This window comes from Pseudophryne corroboree, chromosome 6, assembly GCF_028390025.1.
Source record: "Pseudophryne corroboree isolate aPseCor3 chromosome 6, aPseCor3.hap2, whole genome shotgun sequence".
Classification (NCBI taxonomy): Eukaryota; Metazoa; Chordata; class Amphibia; order Anura; family Myobatrachidae; genus Pseudophryne; species Pseudophryne corroboree.
In genome coordinates, this window is record NC_086449.1 from 266,943,351 (window position 1) to 266,968,381 (window position 25,031).

A 25,031-nucleotide genomic window follows, 5' to 3' on the forward strand; every position below is an offset into this window, starting at 1 on the left:
ATCGCAGATTGACATGCGGACGCTCGTCCGCATGTCAATCTGTTCTAAATCAGTGGCGCCCCCGCAGCCCCTCGCCCCCAAGCCACCGCGAGGACTGCGGGGGCAGTAGTTACGCCACTGCCCCCTCCCTTGTTCTATCCATTTATATTGTAGAAAATGAAAAAAACATTGCATACACGATGAAATTCATTCCTATACCTGTTGAGCAGGTTTTGGGCGTTGCTGCAGACTTTCTGTAGAATTTCACTAACTGCAGGGAAGAGTCACAGCCATTTAGCTTTATTTAACAAAAAGCATTCACAACTTTGCAGTTCGGTTATTTCTTGTATGTAATGTTAACATTTCCTCATTTATCTTCATTTTTTTCTGGTGTGCAATAACAGGAAGCGTAACACTTTGTAGATTGCACAGGGAGTTCAAGAAGTCCTCTCACAGTGACTAAGGACCTCATTCACAGATGAACGCAGATTGCTGCATACGCAACCAGATCTGCATCCATCTCCTCACATGCTGGGGGCCGCCCAGCACAGGACAGGGCTGCCCAGCTTGTGTGAGGCCTCCCCCCAATGCGTCCACAATTAGATTGCGTATGCATTGGAACTAAGGTTGAGTGACCCCTAGCAGAGCAACCCGGCTGCGCTGTCAGGCGGTCGGCCTCAATTTATTTAGTAAAAGGAGTAAAGCATAGGACGCCAGGCCTATTAGGACGCTGCAGTGGCTATTTTATGAAGTGGCTAGTTATAAAGTGGCAGCACAAAACAGCAGTGTTATACCTGTGTTTAACCGAAGAAAAACAGAAGGCAAACAAACTAACAAGATAACAGAAGAACTGCATCACAACCACAAAACGCTGGAACTTTATGTGGCCTCTCTGTGATACCCGCGTTTGGGGTACCCCTTCTGCTAGTTAAACCAGCTGCAGATGCACTATGAGGATTAAAATCCTTTTTACACTGGTTGCTAAGCAACTATGGCAACCAGGAGGGAAATATGTATAGCACTAGGACCCTGGGCTTTCCATCAGGATCCCTGCAGAGCGGGAAGCTGGGAGCGCTCTGATTGGCCGTGTTGTGTGGTGAGAGAAGAAGGGAGGAGAGCTGCAGTGAGCAGAGAGAGAGAGAGCAGCATGGCAGTGGAACAGGAGGCAGTGTGTCATGTGTGGGTGTGAAGAGCTGTACGCGGAGGTCTGGAGGCGCGCTGCGCTGGGAGAGACTGGGCATCGAGAGACGGCTGTCATCCTGAAAAGCAGCAGTGAGAAGTGACCGGCAGGAGCTGGCAACAGCAGCAGATAATACAGGTACTCTACTTCACCCCAGACAGCCCCCACATATGGGCACCCAGACCAACAGTGATCACCCTGACAGCTTGCAACATCACAGCCCCTTGGGACAGATCACAGCAGGACTCTATGTACAAGGAGAGGGACATATGGGATTTATTTGGAGCTGCCTGCCATTGTACCAGAGAGAGTCTTAAGGGATAGGGTTGTGTGAGACCCTCTGCTTCCCCTTACCACTGCAATTGCAAGGAAAACACGAAGTGACACTTATCCCTAGACTGTTTGAGCTGCAGCACAATGTGTGTGCCAGGATTGGGTCATTTGCTCTGTGACCCACTGTATGTGAAATTACTTACTCCACAGCGCCCTCTATTTGAAGCATTGCTATACTGTGAGATGACTTACTCCACAGCGCCCTCTATTTGAAGCATTGCTATACTGTGAGATGACTTACTCCACAGCGCCCTCTATTTGAAGCATTGCTATACTGTGAGATGACTTACTCCACAGCGCCCTCTATTGGAAACTGGTGCTATACATGGCAAGTAGCTGCTCCACGGCACCACCCGTTGGATTACAAATACTGTGCACAGTGCAAACTCATTCTACAGCACCCCCTGTAGGACAGTGATATAGCTGGAACATTTTGTCAGCAGCATAAACTGAACATATCCAATCTAGCGCCATCTAGTGACCCGTCAGTATAACGCATGCATACTCATGAAGCGGCTGTATAAAACGTCTGAATGTTGAAATTCTGAAATGCTCTTGTGTTATGTTATATTTTTAGTATGTGACTAAAAGTATCATGGCTTATTGAATTGCACTGAACTCTACTAAGAGGTGAATTTGGTCACATGGACCAGTGACTAACACTGTTTATAATAAATCTTTGTTCTGTATCCCACCGTAGTGGTCCTTTCACCTTTAAGGGGGGGTGTTGTCTATACTGGGGTATCCCCGTCCCTTCTGCCCAGGTCCTCCGCAGCCTTTCCACGCAGATTCCGCCCGACGTCGCGACAAGCAAGAACCGAACGACCAGAGAGGCCGCAACTGGACAGGCGTGAGACTGCAGGTACGCTTTACCACCTATCACATCTCCTCGCATCAAACATGAGAACACCAAGACCAGGCTTAGCACCTCTCTGGCTGAGAACATCAAGCCTGCCCCCGGGCCTAACCCCCAAGATGAACAGGGAACTGTGGGGCACAGGACCAGGTTCAGCAGGGACATCCCCATTGCTTCTGAGTATTGAGTATGCCCCCCACATTCTCCTACCCACCCGTACTAAGATCTGATCAAAATGTTAGCCCTATCCTACTCTGCCACTAGTTACCTGCTATTTTTTTTTTCCCTCCATTGCTCGCTTCCACCCCACCATGTGTTTTTTCTGTAATGTTTACCTCCACTGATTGCACACCTTTCCATTGTGCCCTACATGCAGGGTACATCATACTACTACATAAGCATCAGTTTTCCCATATATGAACTTGGCCCTTGTATGGCTCACCTCCCACAGTGTAACCTCCAAAGTGCGCCCAACATGGCTGCCCCATATGGTACACTTGTGGATGGGATGAAAAATACATGGATCTTGTGGTTTTGTTGGAACCCTACTCTGAACTGTAGGACTCTGAAATCACCCCCATTTTGTGTCATCACTTCTAGGGGTGGACTATCCCACCCTGGGTAATCCTACGCCGAGCGCCTAAGATGGCTGCTGCACCTGGTACCTTGTGAGGGTGGAATACACAACCCTTGGAAGTTATTACCCAAAATGCCTACACCAATCCTGCATTATGCTTTCTGTGTGCTTAAGGTTTTCTTTTATGTCTGTGTTGCTTGTCTATTGTTGTATTACTCTAATCCTCTGTATCATGTGCATTGTTTTTGATGTCTGTAAAGCGCCTTGAGTCCTGTTGGAGAAAGAGCGCTATATAAATAAAATTATTATTATTATTATTATTATTTAATCGTAGCGACTGTGTGTGACATCATGCACCTGCCCCGAAAATGGTCCCGGTCTGCCCCCGTACAACTGTGCTGCGGGTCGGTTCTGAATGACCCTCTGTGTGCTAAGTAATATCACAACAGAATGTTTTTTAAACACTTAATTTACATAAAATCAAAGAGCGATTGTTGCTTATTTATCTACATTAATACCCCCAATGGTTAGCATTCAAGTCCAATGGTGGGGAAACAGCGCATGTGCAGGACCCGTCCTGCATCCTCGTATGCAGTTGTCCCTAAGCCCCAGACTGACTGACAGACTTAGGGACAATAGGTAAATAAAATGATTAATACAGTGTTTGAAAAATGACAGTAAGGAGCTGATTGGTTGGTACTTTATCTCTCTCCATGGCTTAGTACATCTGCCCCTATGAGAGATGATGCAAATATTGTTTTAATATGCACGTGAACAAATGTAGAATGTAATAGAGCGGACACTCTCTGGCATAAGGAGCAATACAGCCTATATAGGGAAGGTGTACAGTAGTTGTGACGTCAATGGTTGTCTAAAGATAAACATATTACACAGTTGTTTACACAAGGATTTATCTCACTTGTGTATTATACTATAAATTGGTTGGAATTGTCTTCTTGGAGATATTTTTCTAATTTTCCATCTCTTGGTCTACTGTATTTTTTTTTATTCTCACCCATAGTCATACCTTCAACTTTGGCGTGCCCACCCACTTGATCTTTGGTAACAGGATTTAGGAAGGAACTCTATACTTTTCAGTTCAAGAGCATGGGCAATTTCGTAATGTTGGTTGCTCAGTGGAACCATAAAGTGTGGTTCTCTTAATGGTCCGTTATATGACAGGACATGAGTGCTGAACTGTAGATCTTAAAATATATACATTTAAATAAGAGACAACTCACTGAGCAATCTTTAGAGACATTTATTTAACGAGGAGCAAAATTCAGCTGGATTACAGCTCTTAAGGTCAGATTCTAAGATTGCTCATGATTTCCTCTGCTTTTTGACGAAACCAGTCATTAGCAGAACCTGCTCTTGCCTGTATACCAGGCTGTCTTCAGTCCTCTATCCCATCTGTGCGCTACTGGATGGTGCAAGATTTTTTATGTCTGATGATCTTCTCACCACGCTGTCCTTCTTTCATCTTCTCCAGTGTTTTAATGATCTAAGCACACATAGAAAGCACAAGTATCAGTATTTATCAACAAGTTTTAGCTAGTTAAGTTATTGCATATGAGAAATGGTCTCTAGCCAATAAGATCCTGTCATTTTCCAAACACAGGATATTTAGGAGCGGATTGTCTGAAGCACCATTTATCATACGCAACATGTTTTAAACAGCTAAAACTCATTGATAAATAAATGGTCCCCCGTAGTGAAATTACGGAAATATATTTTTTCTAAAAGTGGCAGTTTAAAGCCTTATGGAAACGCAGGCACCTATTACATTATCTCTTTAGCGCTATTCAATTGCATATACACGGTCGAATCACATTATTATGACCACCAACTAATAGCCAGAGTAAATGCTGTGGTCAGCATGGACAGCATCTAGACGGGCTGGGAGTGACTCAAGGTGCTGGTAGGTTGGCACAGGAACATTTTGACTGTAAACTGTGCCACTGTAGCGCGTCGGTCAACCCTCACACACACCTTCGTAGCTGATGTTCACCTCTCACATCAATGGCACATGGTGCTCTGCATGTTCCATGTTGGTTATTCGCAATGGTGCCATTTGTCCAGTCACAACACACCTTTACCACAGCAGCACGCAAACAGTTCACAAACTGCGGTATTTCGGGAACACTGTTACCCTTAGCCCTGGAAGCGGATAATCATCCCTATTTGCAACTTGGATAATTCGCATTTTTTACCCATGACAGCAACAAGTGAAAGGTGTGCAGACGGCCTATCGAACACTTTATATACCCACCAAGCCAGCGCAAGACACGTGACGTACTTCATGGACTACGCGTTGCCGATGTCAAATGTAGGAGGTGGTCACAATAATTTGTAGTTTAGTTTCTTTGGAAAATGATGAAACAGACTCCTGACAATACAAATCTCGACACTTACGTCTTCAGGGAATGGAAATCCACCACATTCCAGTTTAGAGAAGATCAACTCATCGTTAACTTTGACTTCAAAGCTATCTATTAAGGGAAAAAAAAAAAAAAAAGGGGGGGGGGGAAGGGGAAGGGGAAGAAAATTTTACAATACCTTTTGTGCCCAAAAGAATCACACGCCAGCCTTTGTCCCCTGTTCAACGTTTCAGTCAGTGATTTATCTGCATATATTTTGTTATTCATTCAACTAAGGGCATCAGGGAAGGTATTATTTGGAAGTGCATGTGAGACTTTGTGCTATATATATATATATATATATATATATATATATATATATATATATACACACACACACACACACACACACACACACACACACACACACACTCTGCACCCCCTATTTGAAATGTCAAGAAGCAGGACACAGCTTAACCTTATCCAAAAATATCACAGGCTCTTCTGAACGGTGGACTGCTCCCAGCTCGACTTCCTTAAAGATGAGCTGCCACAGGCACAATGGTGAGTGGGGACAAATGAGCAGGGTATGGAACAATTGGAGTGAACCACCACATTTGGGACATAATAACTGCCAGGCTTTGAGTAAAAGAACATATGTGGCAAAATATTGCTTTGCTGAAGTATCCATATATCCTTGTGTTACCCAAAGAGAGTAAAATTATCCAAGGGCAGAATTAGTTGTTCTTACTGTTTGCTTCCCCTAGATTATGGCAGAAAAACATCAAGGCATGTAAATGCCACTAAGCTATCATATAAAGAACTCAATGGGCCGATGTGGATAAGAATGGATGCCAGTTAGAGCAGGGGAAATCTGAATTGTGTATGTAAATGCAGACTTGCATGTATCTGGCACTTGCACAATTTTATGACTGGGTAAGTAGAATGGATAAGGGAAGGAGAAGTCTAAATGCCGCCATACATCTGGCAACTGTTTTACCCATTTCCCAGCTGGAATAGCAGCCATTAATGGTCAGAGATCTGTCTGCAAATCGGGGAAATTCTTCATGTAAAAAATCCTTGATTTGCTAATATATGTAATTTTGGGGCGGGATTGGAGAATCGAGATCTTTAAACCTGTTAAATATTCCCAGTTCCTGCCCCAGATAGGGAAATTGCACCAATCCGTAAAAGGTGTATGGGGGCCTACTAAAGTTATATATACACACAAGTGCAACAATACTCTGCACCGGTTAGAAGGTAGCTGTAAATAAGTACATGTTGGACTGCCAACACGGTGCCGGACAGATCATGAGATGTGTATGGCATCTGCTGTTTTTTGCATGTGATTTTATTTTATTTATTTATTTTTAAGTGTCACTTCTGCCCATTTTGAGAATACCTGCATCAGCCCAATAAATAACTTGAGGACACCAACTATAAAAATGTGATCTGTTCTGGGGGAGGAGCCATTAAGAAAACTGGTTATGCAGGTGTTAAACACAATAAAACATAGGGCCCAATTCAGACCTGATCGCTGCTGTGCGTTTTAACACAGGCAGCGATCAGGTCATAACTGCGCATGCGTATGCACCGCAATACTCACACGTGTCGGACAGCAACAACGGGTATCGCTGGTCAGCGATAGGATGGTGCGAAAAATTTATTTGCACGGGCGTTCGCAGGTGATTAACAGGAAGAGCCCGTTTGTGGGTGGCAACTGTTTATTGGGAGTTTACGGGAAAACGCAGGTGTGCCCAAGCGTTCTCAGGGAGGGTGTCCGATGTCAGCTCCGGCCCCGATCAGCCTGTTCTGATCGCACTGTAGGAGCAAGTATTATTAGCATTTTATATCCTGTGGGCAAAACCTTTGAAAAGCTAACTCTTAGTACATGAGGCCCCTTAATGGAATGATGTAAATGATGATGATGACGACGACGACGACCTTATACTTACTAACTCTGCCAACACCACCACTGATCTCCGCATCAGGTACATGCTCCTTAATAATAGATGCAAGCTCCCGATAACGGGGCTCATAGCCTCACCTTCCACTAAGGAGAGAAAACAAGGATAGTATTATATTTAATTACCTTGTTGATTGCTGGGTGCCGAACTATATATTCTGCCTATATTACTATTAATTCAACATAAGTTCTTAAAACATAACTGAATTATGATAATGTAACATAGGGTAGTCACTGACCTAGGTGTATAGCAAATAATACAATTTATGAACAAACATTACTTATTAATATTGATAAGTACAAATCTGTAACAAGTCACAAATGCGCCCTGTGCCGGCATCGCCCCCATGTATGCACATTGTCATGACGTAACCCGCATTACGTCATTAGGATGCTCCGGCGGTGCTGCTGCAGTGACTCTGGCTGTAGGGTGCTGTTCCAGGTCCCCCGTTAGCCAGAAGCAAGGACAGCTACGGTCCGACTAGGGGTGTGCCGCCGCATAGAGTGCATGGCTCTGTGAGACGGCACCTGCAGCACACCCCAGGTTATGACCCTGGATAAGTATTTACTAACCCTTACTTGTTATTATAATATACTGATAGATTGCAGGTGCTGGATATTTCCTGGGTTTGATTTAAAATGCAGCATGTATATAGATTTTTGTTTTGTATGCAAAATACTAATTAAGACAACCCACACACATTCTATCTAGGTGTATTCTACTCATACTAATTTGTCTTTTAACTGCACATGAATAATCCAGACACATATTTTAGGGCACCTTACAACAGAAATTTGCTCATACAGGGGCACATGTACTAAGCTTTGGAGAATGATAAAGTGTAGCAAGATAATGTACCAGCCAATCAGCTCCTAACTGCCATTTTAGAGGCTGGGTTTCAAAAATGACAGAAGCTGATTGGATAGTAGTTTCTCTCCACTAGCACTCTCCAAAGCTTAGTACAACTGCCCCATAAGGTTGAAAAAATGAGGAAATATTTCCAAGGGGCTTCGATGGAATAAATATTTGCTGTAGTTGTGTTGGAATCATCATGTCATGGCAACATAATGCCTTACAGGTAGTTATGGAATTGTCCAGTGGTCAGGTCATATTAGGAATCTGTGTCAGAACTCAGCATCCAAGAAAGTACAGCTATGCCTACATAGAGTGCATCTTCCATACAGAGGGCACCCAATGGGCGTGGCCCTGCGCCAATGCTCAGCTACGCCCTCTAGTATCAGGCTGGCCAATCTCTTGGTGGCCCTGGTAGTGTCCCACGCCTCTACAGACTTCAATAACATTGTATCATGGACAGATCATTCTGTAGGTTTAGCAGCGGTTGGGGGGAATTCAATTTGGCACGATGGACACGATGTGCCATTCTGGAATGACATATATAGTGCCCATCAGCAATGCAAGTTTTACCTTGCACCAGATCATGGCTGATATGTGCGCAACTGGGCGTTGCCACAGCAAATTGCGTTCAGTTGAAATCCCTCCTATAGCAGTAAAGAGGCTAACAGAACTGTTCTATGATCATGTCATTTTGGATGGATATAGGGGTCTATTGGGGTATTCAGTTAGTGGTGGTGGCTGTGAGGTGCAGGACTTTTGACCATTTATTTAGCACCGCCACCGGTAAGTCTGCGATGTTGCTTTACTGTAATTATTGGTGAGGAGTGCAGTCACACATCGCCGATAACTGAATACCCCTCCAGGTCTGTATTACATGGAACAGAAATATCATATTGGGCAGTAGTGGTTATCATTACTGCCTCAAAGCACTGAAGTCTTGGGTTCCACCCACCAAACGTCCTTTATGGGTGGAGTTTGTATGTTCTCTCTGGTTTGCATGGGTTCCCTCCAGGTACTCTGGTTCCCCGCCACAGTCATTAGACAGACAGTTGAAACTTGCACCAGCCCTAGGGCAGGTGCAATTCCTCCGTCTGAGTACAGGGTCCTGTGTAAGGGGACACAGACGCTTATAGCGACAATACCCGCATCTGCTTACCCACCCCCTGTAACCTCCACAGCACGCCCACTGAATACCACTGGTTGTACGTCCGATTCTGTTTTGCATCTCGGAGCGCTAACAATCAGGCTCTGTGCCAGAATACGGTCTATAACTCACATCTTCACTGCATGGAAATAAATGGTCTTATATAACCAGTTTGTAGTCTTATCTCTATAAACACTTACAGTAGGTTACATAGTACATACAATATCCTGCCATAAGGCGGTTTGTTTTTGCAATCTGATCTTTCCTGGTGATCCAGCACCCCTGCAGCCATACACTCTATTTCTCTCGTGTAAGAAAACCATTGCAAAAATCACTACTAGAACACTGCTGATCCATTACCACTCAAATTACTAGGAATCGTATGCATAGTCTGTGCTTACCAGTATTCTACGTAAATCTTCAGTGCTTGGCCCTTGCTCTGCATTCTGCTGCCTGTAATGTAATCAATGTAATGATGCTGGACGCTGTGTTGCTGCTATTTAAGGCAGCTGCAGGGAGTGGTCGGTGCAGGAAGAGGCTGCCCAGGAAATGTGCCTAGTCATCCCCAGTCAGTGCATCCTCTAGCCCCACCATGTGACTTGTTACCTGGACGTTCTGTATCCTAACAACAGCAGCATCACGCACTAAGCAGTAGCTGCGACACTTTCTTTCCAGGACTCGAGTTGGTTTATTTCTACTGTCTGAACAAGAATGCTTGGTACCAGCGTCAGCAATGGCGTGGTTACAGCAATCTGTTTCTGGTCACTCAGCTGAGATTGTATGAGGCTGGAACTGGAACCATACTGTACGTTCCATTCTGGGGCGAAGCACCCCAATAGGACGGCTTTCTTTATATATTTCTGTTCAGTAGATGGAAAAACCTGTTTAGTTCAAGCTTTTGTGTCGTGTGACGTTTCTGTGACATTGGTACACAATACACACAACAGGTTTACAAAGTTCGCTTCCACATCTACACAATTAGTCTTTCTATTATGCTGTTTGCACAGCGGCAGATCCAATCATATTTCAGAGATTCCTATTATTTAATAATGTCTTCTTTGCCACGAGGCTGAAGTTAGCTTCTTATTCAAGCTCCAGCTTCTTATTCAAGCTCCAGCTTCTTATTCACTTCTTATTCGAGCTCCAGCTTCTTATTCAGATCATTCAGTTTTGCAAGGGTTAATGAGTCTTGGGCAACAAATTTGACACCTGAAATTCACATAGTAGGGTCCCTTTCATATGACCCACATGTATTTTGCATTGCCCAACACTGGTTTGGGCATGAAATATGCTGGCAAAGTGGGCACATACACCATATTATGAGTTACTATTTTGAATAAATAGCTGTAGTTTTGCAAGGGTTAACAAGTCTCGGGCAACAAATTTGACACCTGAAATCAACAGAGTGGGCTCACTTGCATATGACCCACATGGATTTTGCCTTGCCCAACACTGGTTTGGGCATGAAATATGCTGGCAAAGTGGGCACCTTAACACTATAATTTTCGATTATGAATAGGTAGCTGTAGTTTTGCAAGGGTTAACGAGTCTCGGGCAACAAATTTGACACCTAAAATCGACAGAGTCGGGTCACTTGCATATGATCCACATGGATTTGCCTTGTCCAACACTGGTTTTGGCATGAAATACGCTGGCAAAGTGGGCACCTTAACACTATCATTTTCTATTATGAATAGCTGTAGTTTTGCAAGGGTTAACGAGTCTCGGGCAACAATTTTGACACCTTAAATCAACTGAGTCAGGTCACTTGTATATGACCCACATGGGTTTGCCTTGCCCAACACTGGTTTGGGCATGAAATACGCTGGCAAAGTAGGCACCTTAACACTATCATTTTCGATTATGAATAAGTAGCTGTAGTTTTGCAAGGGTTAATGAGTCTCGGGCAACAATTTTGACACCTGAAATCAACAGAGTCGGGTCACTTGTATATGACCCACATGGATTTTGCCTTGCCCAACGCTGGTTTGGGCATGAAATGCGCTGGCAAAGTGGGCACATACACCATATTATGATTTACTATTTTGAATAAGTAGCTGTAGTTTTGCAAGGGTTAACGAGTCTCGGGCAACAATTTTGACACCTGAAATCAGCAGAGTGGGCTCACTTGCATATGACCCACATGGATTTTGCCTTGCCCAACACTGGTTTGGGCATGAAATACGCTGGCAAAGTAGGCACCTTAACACTATAATTTTCTATTATGAATAAGTAGCTGTAGTTTTGCAAGGGTTAACGAGTCTCGGCCAACAATTTTGACACCTGAAATCAACAGAGTCGGGTCACTTGCATATGACCCACATGGATTTTGCCTTGCCCAACACTGGTTTGGGCATGAACTACGCTGGCAAAGTGGGCACCTTAACACTATCATTTTCTATTATGAATAAGTAGCTGTAGTTTTGCAAGGGTTAAGGAGTCTTGGGCAACAATTTTGACACCTGAAATCAACAGAGTCGGGTCACTTGCATATGACCCACATGGATTTTGCCTTGCCCAATACTGGTTTGGGCATGAAATACGCGGGCAAAGTGGGCACCTTAACACTATCATTTTCTATTATGAATAAGTAGCTGTAGTTTTGCAAGGGTTAACGAGTCTCGGGCAACAATTTTGACACCTGAAATCAACTGAGTCGGGTCACTTGCACATGACCCACATGGATTTTACCTTGCCCAACACTGGTTTGGGCATGAAATACGCTGGCAAAGTGGGCACATACACAGTATTATGAATTACTATTTTGAATAAGTAGCTGTAGTTTTGCAAGGGTTAACGAGTCTCGGGCAACAAATTTGACACCTGAAATCAACAGAGTGGGTATCTTTTTAATATGAAAATTGCAACATATATTAGATAAATATGGTAAAATTCATAAAACAAGACACACAATATACACTGAATTGTTGTCTAGCTAATCAAACAGAAAGCAACAAAGCTTGTATGGCTGCACACACTGCCAGTACAGCTTAACACAAATCAGCTAGACAAAACCAACCTACTATACAAACAATACACATCATAACCACAAGCAATGAAAAAATGAATGAAACCTTTTAGCCACATGTAAACCGTTTCAACAACAAAAAAACAAAAAGAAAATCTACGGGGAGGTGAAGAAAAGAAAGACAGAAGATGAACAAGAAAAGGATTTCTGCTACCCACTCAAGGGGGTTTCAAATGGCGCCAGAGCCTGGACCCCCCGACAGCATCCAACCTCCTCCTGTCCATATCCATCATCCTCCTAATCTCGTGTAGAATATTTCCCACCACCACTTCACAGGGGAGGAACTTTGCTCTGAGAGAAACCTGACACCGTGCACTCCATGTGTGAAACCTAATTGCTAAACTAACTAAAAAAATTGTGGTTAAATCATATCCTTTATACCCAATGAACGTCCCATAAACCCACTCAGGGTAACTATGCCCCGAAAGGCACGGGATGCGTAAGGCCCTTGAAACCGCTTTACAAACCTTTATATTGAAGGGACACTCAAGGAGGAAGTGGTCCATTGTTTTCTCCTCCCCTAGACATTCCTCACGTGGGCAACCACGATCATCGGCACTTGAGATTACCCCGCACATAAAGTCTCCCTTGGAAGGAAAGCCAGGCAATATCCCTGAACTTCAGTGGGATTCTCTGAGAATTAATCAGAGACAACCCATTTGAGCAGACACTGCCCGGGCAGTCCCTTAACAACAGCGGAGCATAGAAGTGAGTCTGTAAAATTCTTCCCTCCAACTCCCTTCTAGAGAAGTTTTTGACTTCACCCACTTCCAGCCCCCAAAGCCTCGTCATCTTCAAGCACAGTATAACGTAGATCGGGAGGTAGCTATGCCGGACTCCAAGGGTTTTTACTCAGCCACCATCCATCCAGAGCCCGAGGAAGGGAGACACCCAGGCCCTAAAAATTTCTACCCATCGAGGGAGAGTTTCTAGAAACAAACTCCTTAGACTTAGCTTTAAAAAAGTTGTAGCAAAAAACATTATAGGGTTGACCATTCCCTCGATCTGTAGGTAAACCCTCTCTTGGCCAGATTTATTCCATTCCCCCATAACATCAGGAAGAATAAAGAATACATCCTAGTCCACAAAGATTGTGGCAAAAAGCACACATAACTGACATACAAGAAAAGCGGAACCATGTAGGTTTTGCACAAATCAACCCTTTCCCTGAGAGAGAGCTGCCACCCTCTCCAGGACCACACCTTTCTAGTAGCATCTTCCAGCCTCTTATCCCAATTTTGAGTGGCATAATCACCACGGCCAAATTTATTACCTAGAACTTTTATCTCTGGACTGGCGTGGGGGAGACTATCCGGAAGGGCAAACTCGTCACCTTCCTCACCCATCCAGAAAGCTTCACACTTGTCCTGATTGATCCTGGAGCACGAAGCCTCAGAGTACTCACAGATAAGACGTTCCATGTCATGCGCCTCTGCCACAGACGACACGACCACAGTAACATCATCCGTATAGGCCGCCACTCTCAGTGGTAGCCCAGGGCCCAGCTGCACCCCTGCAACAGTAGCGCACTCAATCCTCCGCACAAAGGGGTCAATTGTGAATACGTACAGAAGGGGGCTCAGGGGACAACCCTGACGGACACCCGAGTCAACCAAAAATGCAGGCCCAACCCAACCGTTGACAAGCGGGAAGCTCTCAGCCTAATTGTAAATGACACATAGCCAATCTACCACCCTTACTGGAAGACCATACCTTTCCTGCACAGCCCATAGGTACTGATGATTAACCCAGTCAAAAGCCTTAGACTGGTCCAACGCCAGCAAATACCCCATTTTTCAGCACGACATTGCTCCACGGCCTCCCGGATGCCAAGGACAGCACTAAAGGTGCTTCGACCCTTTACAGTGCAATGCTGAGGCGGGGAAAGTAAAAGCACGGAAACTTCCATCAGCCGATTAAAGAGTACCTTTGCCAGAATCTTCCTGTCCGTATTGAGAAGAGCGATGGGGTGCCAATTCTCAAAATGGGCTGGGTCCTTGCCTTTAGACAATAATATGAGAGCAGAGGATCTCATAGAGGGAGGGAGCACTCCCTCATCCAGGCTTTCATTAAATACCTCTACAAGACGAGGAGCCAAGATGTCTGAGAAAACTTTTAAAAAATTCAGATGTTAACCCATCTGGGCCCGGAGATTTTTTTTATAGACAAACCATCTATAGCCTTCTTGACCTCCTTCACTGTCACATCATTCCCCAAACAGTCAAAAGAAGGATCAAGCTGCTCAAGCCCAGGTGTCTCTCTCAGGAACCGATCCATCCTCTATCTAATGAGTGACTGCTCAGACAAAAGGTCAGAGTAATAAGACCTGATGACTCCCAAAATACCCTCCCTGTCTCCATGAAGAGTACTCTGGTCATCAAACAGGCCCCGGACCTCCCTCAAATCAACTGATTTTCTGCAACTCTGGTAGGGATCAGGCGAGTGGTATTTCCCATAATCCCTCTCCAAAATCAAAGAAGCCAGACGATTATACTGATATTCTCTCATCTGAGCCTTCACCCGGGAGATTTCCCCACAATCCCTACGCACAGAAATCAAGAAATCTAGTTCCTTTCTCAGGCTTTGGTAGATACATCTTTTTGTCAAGTTTCTCCTGAATACTAGCCTTTGAAAAAACCTTTGAGTCCTCTTTTTACACTCCTCCCACCACTCAGATCTACTCCAACCAGCCTCCAGAAGTGTTTCCTGCAGTTGAAAAAAGTCTCTAAAGGACTGTCTAACTCCCTCCTCCTTCAGGAGCCCGGAAATTCAAACGCCAAAGGCCCCGTCCTTTCTGAGGGGTTTCTGAGACGTTCAAAGCACCACACAGAAAAACGTGATCGGAGAACTCTACTGGCTTTGTCTCAGGAGGCAAAGTTTTCAAGGACTCCTTAACAAAAAACCTATCTATCCTAGACTTACGGCTACCACAATGATAGGTGAAACCAGTGAGGTCTGGGAAATGGCGAACATGCACATTGACCAGACCAACCTCTCTAATCATGCTAACTAAAAAAATTGGATTCATAGCCCAGGGTCATCTTTGTGACTCCCCTATCTTTTGGCCTAATGACGGTGTTAAAATCACCACCAAAGATGATCTGCCGTAAAGAGAAATGGTTTTATCTCCCTGAAAAGACATTTCCTGTCCCAAGCTGTTTGGGGCCCATTGATGTTTATTAATCTCAGGTCATGTCCTCTCAGGTTGACATCCAAAACCATGCACCTACCTACCTGTAATTCTATAATCCTATGCACGTTTACCATATCAGTAAAAAGCACTGCCAACCCACAGTACGCCTTGGCCGCAAGAGACCAGAAGGAAGGCCCACGCTTCCACTGACCCTTGACCCGATGAAGTGTGGCCAGGTCACCTATCCTGGTCTCCTGCAAAAATAAAAAATCAACATCAACTGTATTGAAAAAATCAAAGGCCAAGAAACGAGCACGTTCGGAAAACACGGAAGCCACATTAATGGTGGCCCATCGCATAGGTTGGGGATCCATGTTTTTTGGATTATAGAAGTAGGATCCCATTCACTTTTTCTTTGCTTGTCTTTTAGAGTCCTCATCTGAGGATCCAACTCTTTTACATGCCATCCCAAAAGGGATAGCATCCTCGTCAGACAGGGAGATTTCTTCCACCTCCCCCTCCTCCTCCTCACTCACACTATCAGCAACAGGGACCACAGTCTCACTAAGTAGAATCTCGGACCCCTTCCTACGAATCCCCTTCCCAACAACACACCCCTCCTCCTTTACCACCTCGTCCGGGGGAGGATCCGGGTCAGGGGCCTTTGGGGTACTAATAAAGGAGCCACCTCTGGGACCATCCCCACCAGGGGACCCAGGAGTTTCATCAACCACCAACACACCTGAAGAATGAGGTGCTTCCCCTTCTGGACACTGAGCTACTTCAACCACGTCTAACAGGGGCCCTACAACTTGGCTCAACTCTATCCCCACAGGATCCCACTCATGCTCCCCCTGAGAACCATTTATTTCCAAGTGTTTAGTTTTGCTTTGGGCTTTACCTTGTCCCATTTTTCCCTGTTTATCCTTAGCTACAACCTCCTTCCCAGCAACTGACAGATTAGAGGCCTGCTTTGGCTTTCTATTTTTTGAGACATTTGGGACAAAAACTTATTCTTTTTCCCCAACCATGACCACCTCCCCCTCTTCTTCATCATCAGAAGAAGACAGGACATCGAACTTATTTGAGGAAACAACATCTGCCCTCTTGTTTTTAGGCTTCCACCTCCTCCCTTTATTGACGATCTGAAAGGATGCCTCCCCCTTTTCTGGCTGAACCTTTTCTTTCCCACCATCTTCTATTCTCTTCGAGATGTCCTGATGCTGCACAGTTACCGGTATGCTATCTTCGTGACCAGGACCAACCTCCGGCACCACTGCTTCCACCCCTGCACTATAATTATGCAAAGCCTTAGGGCATCGACTGTAGGGATGACCAACTGCACCGCAAAGATTACACCTGACCTTGCTGCATTCCCGGGACCCATGCCCCAACTGGCCACACAAAGCACATTTAATCACCTCACAATCGCTACTGAGGTGACGGAAGTCACCATACTTATGACAGGTTCTGGGTTGCCCAGGGTAGAAACACTGGAGCCGATCACGGCCAATGTATATGTGTCTAGTCTCAGCCCCTACCTGGTGTAACCTCACAAAAGCCGAATAGGCACAACCCCAAACCCCCCTAGTATGATCAAACTTTACCAAAGGAGATAGTACTGTACAAGACCTAGACAACCAATATATAATATCAGCAGGGGGAAGTGATTCATTACGCACCAACACAGTGATCTTAGCCCTGTCCTGCCTCGTGATGGTATGGACTTTGAAAAAACAATATGGTTCCTTCATCTTGTTTTTCTCCCAACGGGAGCCAAAGGCCTGCAGGCCATTCAGGGAGAGGAAGCTCAGGTCGAAATCTGGAGTTCTCACTGGGTGAATGCATGCAAAAAGATCTACAGCCTCAAACCCCAGTGAGAAGATCATAACTAAGAACTCCGACTTCGAAGGAGACTCCCCATCCCCTACCCATCTGAACTGCACCATATTTCTTCTTTTTATGGGCTGACCCCCACTCACCCCGAACTGAAGACCAGCACTCGTCCGACCAGGAGCCGCCAAAGAATTAGCGTACGAACCAGCACCCGGCCTAACCTCAGAGGGAGTTACAGGGAGACCTTCAGGTACCAGACCACTACCAGCCCCTATTCCCACACTCCCCAGCCCACCAGTCATCCTGACCTGGTTCGCCTGAAGCAAATTCACAGCTGCTAGAGCCCTCACCGGCATATCCATGTTACCATATACAGTTTCTACCAACATAACTTCTTCAGAGATTATCTACAGCTGGCAGTCCTTGAGCCAATCTCTGTCCCTCTTTCAGTATGGCTTCATACTTTGAAACACCCATCAACGTGGGTAATGATGTCACCTGCGATGTCATACCCGATGCGTCTTTGGCCCCGCCTCCCTCAGCCACCACGGCGACTAAGCCAGAGCCAGCCACCACAGGCTTACAGGGATGGCCAGCCTCAGCATCAACCACGGCCCGCGCCGCCCCCACACTTGCAACTTTAGAGGCGAGCGTTTCGGGGACAAGTCCACAGGGAGCAGCGACAGTCACCAGAGTCCCAGCAACCGCCACGCCCCCGCACTGTCACCACCCAGCACTCCCTCCAGGAGAGACGCCTCCCCCATTTGGAAGCCACCAGATACTGCCATCATTGGCCTTTCCACGATATCTACAGAACCATGCACGATCTTAGAAACATTACTTCCATCACAGCTCCCGACAGCCCCTTCCTTCTCCATAGGCTGGACTCCCACCTCCATACCCTCCATTGGAGGTTCTGATGCCGCTACTGAACGTGCCAGGACCCGGTCGCCACCGCCATCCTGTTCAGGCAGAGATTCCTGCAACTCCTTTTTCCCATGAGGCAGAACCTGACTACACAATGCTGACGCTGCCACCGAAACTGCAGGGATAGAGCTGCTACTGCCCCCACCATCCTGCTCAGGTAAGGACTTCATCAACACTTCTTTCTCCTGAGAAAGATCCAGATTACATAATGCTTTAATTCTTTCCTTTACTGCGGCTAGGCTAGTACTTAGCTCCTAAATCTCATCCTTTAGGAGAGCTCTCTCACGGCTGCTACAAGTGTTTCATTTCCTTCTCTTGAGGGAAAGACGAGAGGTTAAACAAGTCTGCTCCATTTTTAACTTCCAGGCTCATATTCACATATTCATCCATAGAGGATTCTGAGCTGCTATCAGAGACCACAGCATCCCCCGCTTCACCACAGGCAGGTACCTTCGCCATATCACCGCCTGGGGTTTCCTCACCCGGAGAGCCAGCATCCCGTGGTTTGGGGGTCACCAGTTTGGGATCCTGTTTCTTCACAGGGTCCACAATCACTGGGACTGCCACACTGACCAAATCTCCCAATGCTGGAACTTCCGCGGCTGTCTGCAGGCCAGAAATCCTAGGGACTCCTTTGGGCCCAGCAGCCCGGGACTCGCCCTCATCGTCCTCCCCAGTAGGATCCATCCTCCCCTGGGAGGATCCCAGGGGAAACACCGCAGGCTTCAAAAAAGGACCTGGGCCTAAGCTCTTTCCTGTGCAGTCTTCTACAGTCTCAGGCAACAAATCTGACACCTGAAATCAACTGAGTCGGGTCACTTGCATATGACCCACATGGATTTTGCCTTGCCCAACACTGGTTTGGGCATGAAATACGCTGAAATCCATGTGGGTCATATGCAAGTGACCCGACTCTGTTGATTTCAGGTGTCAAATTTGTTGCCCGAGACTCGTTAACCCTTTCAAAAAACTACAGCTACTTATTCAAAATAGTAACTCATAATATGGTGTATGTGCCCACTTTGCCAGCGTATTTCATGCCCAAACCAGTGTTGGGCAAGGCAAAATCCATGTGGGTCATATGCAAGTGACCCGGCTCAATTGATTTCAGGTGTCAAAATTGTTGCCCGAGACTCGTTAACCCTTGCAAAACTACAGCTACTTATTCATAATAGAAAATTATAGTGTTAAGGTGCCCACTTAGCCAGCGTATTTCATGCCCAAACCAGTGTTAGGCAAGGCAAAATCCATGTGGGTCATATGCAAGTGACCCGACTCTGTTGATTTCAGGTGTCAAAATTGTTGCCCGAGACTCGTTAACCCTTGCAAAACTACAGCTACTTATTCATAATCGAAAATGATAGTGTTAAGGTGCCTACTTTGCCAGCGTATTTCATGCCCAAACCAGTGTTGGGTAAGGCAAAATCCATGTGGATCATATGCAAGTGACCCGACTCTGTTGATTTCAGGTGTCAAAATTGTTGCCCGAGACTCGTTAACCCTTGCAAAACTATAGCTACTTATTTATATTAGAAAATGATAGTGTTAAGGTGCCCACTTTGCCAGTGTATTTCATGCCCAAACCAGTGTTAAGCAAGGCAAAGTCCATGTGGGCCATATGCAAGTGAGCCCACTCTGTTGATTTCAGGTGTCAAATTTGTTGCCCGAGACTCGTTAACCCTTGCAAAACTACAGCTACTTATTCAAAATAGTAACTCATATTACGGTGTATGTGCCCACTTTGCCAGCGTATTTCATGCCCAAACCAGTGTTGGGCAAGGCAAAATCCATGTGAGTCATATGCAAGTGACCCGACTCAGTTGATTTCAGGTGTCAAAATTGTTGCCCGAGACTCGTTAACCCTTGCAAAACTACAGCTACTTATTCAAAATGGTAAATTATAGTGTATGTGCCCACTTTGCCAGCGTATTTCATGCCCAAACCAGCGTTGGGCAAGGCAAAATACATGTGGGTCATATGAAAGGGACCCTACTCTGTGAATTTCAGGTGTCAAATTTGTTGCCCAAGACTCATTATTCCTTGCAAAACTGAATGATCTGAATAAGAAGCTGGAGCTCGAATAAGAAGTGAATAAGAAGCTGGAGCTTAAATAAGAAGTGAATAAGAAGCTGGCTGAATAAGAAGCTAACTTCAGCCTCGTTTGCCCTTTATTCTTCTGTTTGTGCTGTTTCTTTTGATGCAGCCTACTTTGTAAGGCTCTGTGGAGCGCAGACCCCTTGTTACACCATATAAATAAAGGATAATAATGTTACAAATGTCCAAAAAGCAGATGAGTGAAACATATAAATGGCCTATTGTGGGATCAATTGGAGGGGTGTGGTATGGAAGGTTGACCATACTTAGGTCGACAGGTCAAAAGGTCGTCATGAGTTTTTTTTGGGTGTCGTTTTCTCCGTACAGTGACCAGGAACCCCAATTAGTGCACTGTGTCCCCTAGCATAGCTCGCTTCGCTCGCCATGTTTCAGGCAAGGTGTCTCGCTCTACTACTGCTGCGCTCGGCATAGGTTACTATTTCATTCGTAGTCCACGTGGATCGTTAACTGTGAAAAAGTTCCAAAAAAGAATAAAAATTGTGAAAATCTCATGTCGACCTTTTGACCTGTCGACCTAGAACAGGTCCACCTAGAGACCCTTTCGACCTAGTTACTGTCGACCAATAGTGGTCGACCTAGACATTGTCGACCTAGAGACCGGATACCCAGTTGGAGAGTGAAGTGTAGAGCTGCAAGAGAATGACCAGCACAGGAAGTGTCACAGTAGGAAAGTAATTAGAAAACAATCTTGCGACTATCACTATGTGTATGGTTACACAGATATATAATGCAAACGCCAGACATTGCCACAATACACAGCCACGGTGCTGTTCTGAATAGCCTGTTGTGTAAACTAATTAGCAAATTTCCGAGCAATTATTACCTAACATTTCCTCTGTGTGATTGCAAACAACTTGGTAACTTACACTATTTTAAACATATTGGGGGTGATTCCGAGTTGTTCGCTCGCTAGCTGCTTTTAGCAGCATTGCACACGCTAAGCCGCCGCCCTCTGGGAGTGTATCTTAGCTTAGCAGAATTGCGAATGAAAGATTAGCAGAATTGCAAATAGAAATTTCTTAGCAGTTTCTGAGTAGCTCCAGACTTACTCACAAATAACGATCAGTTCAGTCAGTTTCGTTCCTGGTTTGACGTCACACACACGCCCAGCGTTCGCCCAGCCACTCCCCCGTATCTCCAGACACTCCCACGTTTTTCCCTGAAACGCCTGCGTTTTTCTGCACACTCCCAGAAAACGGTCAGTTTCCGCCCAGAAACACCCACTTCCTGTTAATCACACTACGATCAGCAGAACGATTAAAAAACTTAGTTACGACGTGAGTAAAATACCAAACTTTTGTGCTAATTTACTTGGCGCAGGCGCGCTGCGTACATTGCGCATGCGCAGTTTGCGACTAATCGCTCCGTAGCGGAAAAAAAAATAACGAGCGAACAACTCAGAATGACCCCCATTATCAGCAACAGGGCCTAGAGAATTTAAAGCCTAATTCAGACCTGATTGCTGTTGTGCGATTTCACAAGGCGGCCGATTATCAATCGACTGCACATCCGTACGGATCGTAGTGCACACGTGCGGGGCCAAACTGCGAAAGAACTTAGTGTCTTTTTTGATCTCTAGGTGTTTTGGCACACTGGGCACTAGATTGTGAGGCTGCGGGTTGCCCCTGGCACCAGTTTCGGCACACTGGGCACTAGATTGTGAGGCCGCGGGTCACCTCTGGCACCAGTTTCGACACACTGGCCACTAGAGTCTGAGGCCACGGGTCGCCCCTGGCACCAGTTTCGGCACACTGGGCACTAGATTGCGAGGCCGTGGGTCACCCCTGTCACAAGTTTTGGCACACTTGGCACAAGATTGTGAGGCCACAAGTAGCCCTTGGCACAAGTTTCGGCACACTGGGCACTAGATTGTGAGGCGGCGGGTCGCCCCTGGCACCAGATTTGAAACACTGGGCACTAGATTGTGAGGCCGCTGGTCGACCCTGGCACCAGTTTCGGCACACTGGGCACTAGATTATGAGGCCACAGGTCGCCCCAGGCACCAGTTTCAGAATACTGGGCATAGATTGTGAGGCCGTGGGTCAACCCTGACAACAGTTTTGGGACACTGAGCACTAGACTGTTAGGCCACGGGTAGCCCTTGGCATAAGTTGCAGCATACTTGGCACTAGATTGTGAGGCCGCAGGTAGCCCCTGGCACCAGTTTTGGCACACTGGGCACTAGATTATGAGGCCACAGGTCGCCCCAGGCACCAGTTTCAGAACACTGGGCACTAGATTGTGAGGCCGCGGGTCACCCCTGACACCAGTTTTGGGACACTGAGCACTAGATTGTGAGGCCGCGGGTAGGCCCTGTCACCAGTTTTGGCACACTGGGCACTAGATTGTGAGGATGCGGGTAACCCGTGGTACAAGTTTCAGCACACTGGGCACTAGATTGTAAGGCCGCTTATTGCCCCTGGCACCAGTTTCAGCACCTTGGGCACTAGATTGTGAGGCCGTGGGTAGCCCCAGGCACCAGTTTTTGCACACTGGGCACAATATTGTAAGGCCGCGGGGTTGTCCCTGGCACCAGTTTCGGCACACTGGGCACTAGATTGTGAAGCCATGGGTCACCCCTGGCACCAGTTTTGGAACATTGAGCACTGGATTGTGAGGTCACGGGTCACCCCGGGCACCAGTTTCAGCACACTGGGCACTAGATTGTAAGGCCATGGGTAGCCCTTGGCACAAGGTTCAGCACACTTGGCACTAGATTGTGAAGCTGTTTGTTGACCCTGGCACCAGTTTCGGCACACTGGGCACTAGATTGTGAAGCTGCTTGTTGACCCTGGCACCAGTTTCGGCACACTGGGCTCTAGATTGTGAGGCCGCGGGTAACCCTTGGCACAAGGTTCCGCACACTTGGCACTAGATTGTGAGGCCACGAGTCGCCCCTGTCACCAGTTTCAGCACACTGGGCACTAGATTGTTAGGCCACAGGTAACCCTTGGCACAAGTTTCAGCACACTGGGCATTAGATTCTGAGGCTGCTTGTTGCCCCTGGCACCAGTTTCGGCACACTGGGCACTAGATTGTGAGGCCGCTTGATGCCCCGACACCAGTTTCGGCACACTGGGCACTAGATTGTGGGCCGCGGGTCACCACTGGCACCAGTTTTGGCACACTGGGCACAATATTGTGAGGCTGCGGGGGCGCCCCTGGCACCAGTTTTGGCACACTTGGAACTGAATTGTGAGGCCTTGGTTAGCCCCTGGGACCAGTTTTGGCACACAGGGCACTAGATTGTGAAGCCACGGCTTGCCCCTGGCACCATTTTTGGCACACTGGGCACTAGATTGTGACGCCGAAGGTTGCCCCTGGCACCAGTTTCGGCACACTAGGCACTACAGTTTGAGGCCGCGGGTAGCCCCTTGCATCAGTTTCAGCACACTGGGCACTATATTGTGAGGCTGCATGTCGCCCATGGCACCAGTTTCAGCATACTGGGCACTAGAGTCTGAGGCCGCTGGTAGCCCCTTGCACCAGTTGCGGCACACTGGGCACTAGATTGTGAGGCCGGGGGTCGCCTCTGGCACCAGTTTCGGCACACTGGTCCCTAGAGTGTAAGGCCGCATGTCGACCCTGGCACCAGTTTCAGCACCCTGGGCACCTGATTGTGAGTTCACGGGTCGCCCTTGGCACCAGTTTCGGCACACTGGTCACTAGAGTGTAATGGCGCATGTCGCCCTTGGCACCAGTGTCAGCACACTGGGCACTAGAGTGTGAGGCCGTGGGTCGCCCCTGTCACTAGTTTCGGCACACTGGGCACTAGATTTTGAGGCCACGGGTAGCCCTAGGGACAACTTTCGGCACACTGGACAATACAGTGAGACCGAGGGTATCCCCTGGCACCAGTTTTGGCACACTGGGCACTAGATTGTGAAGCCACGGCTTGCCCATGGCACAAGTTTCGGCACACTGGGCACTGGATTGTAAGGCCGCGGATTGCCCCTGGCACCAGTTTCGGCACACTGGGCACTAGATTATGAGGCCGCGGGCTATCCTTGGCACACTTGTCACTAGACTGTGAGGCTGCGGGTCGCCCCTGACACCAATTTTGGCACACTGGGCACTAGATTGTGAGGCCTTGCGTAGCCCCTGGCAAGTTTCGGCACACTGGGCACTAGATTGTGAGGCCTTGGGTAGCCCTTGGCACCAGTTTCGGCACACTGCTCACTAGAGTCTGAGGCCGCTGGTAGCCCCTTACACCAGATTCGGCACACTGGTCACTTGATTGTGAGGCCGCGGGTCGACTCTGGCACCAGTTTCTGCACACTGATCACTAGATTGTTAGGCCACATGTCGATCCTGGCACCAGTTTCGGCACACTGGGCACTAGATTGTGAGGCCTTGGGCAACCCCTGGCACCAGTATCGGCACGCTGGGCACTTGATTGTGAGTCCATGGGTAGCCCCTAGCACCTGTTTCGGCACACTGGGCCCCAGATTGGGAGGCCGTGGGTTGCCCCTGGCACCAGTTTCGGCACACTGGGCACTTGATTGTTAGTCCATGGGTAGCCTCTGGCACCAGTTTCTGCACACTGATCATTAGATTGTTAGGCCACATGTCGACCCTGGCACCAGTTTTGGCACACTCGGCACTAGATTGGGAGGCCGGCGTCGCCTCTGGCACCAGTTTCGGCACACTGGGCACTAGATTGTGAGGCCTTGGGTAACCCCTGGCACCTGTTTTGGCACACTGGGCACTAGATTGGGATGCTGGGGGTTACCCCTGGCAC

The 25,031-nt window shown here is 47.0% G+C and overlaps 1 pseudogene; it reads right to left on the reverse strand.

Moving 5' to 3' along the window:
- Positions 1-4,171: 4,171 nt before the first annotated feature.
- LOC134932004 (migration and invasion enhancer 1-like) lies at positions 4,172-9,792 on the reverse strand (annotated as a pseudogene).
- Between the last annotated feature and the right edge of the window lie 15,239 nt (positions 9,793-25,031).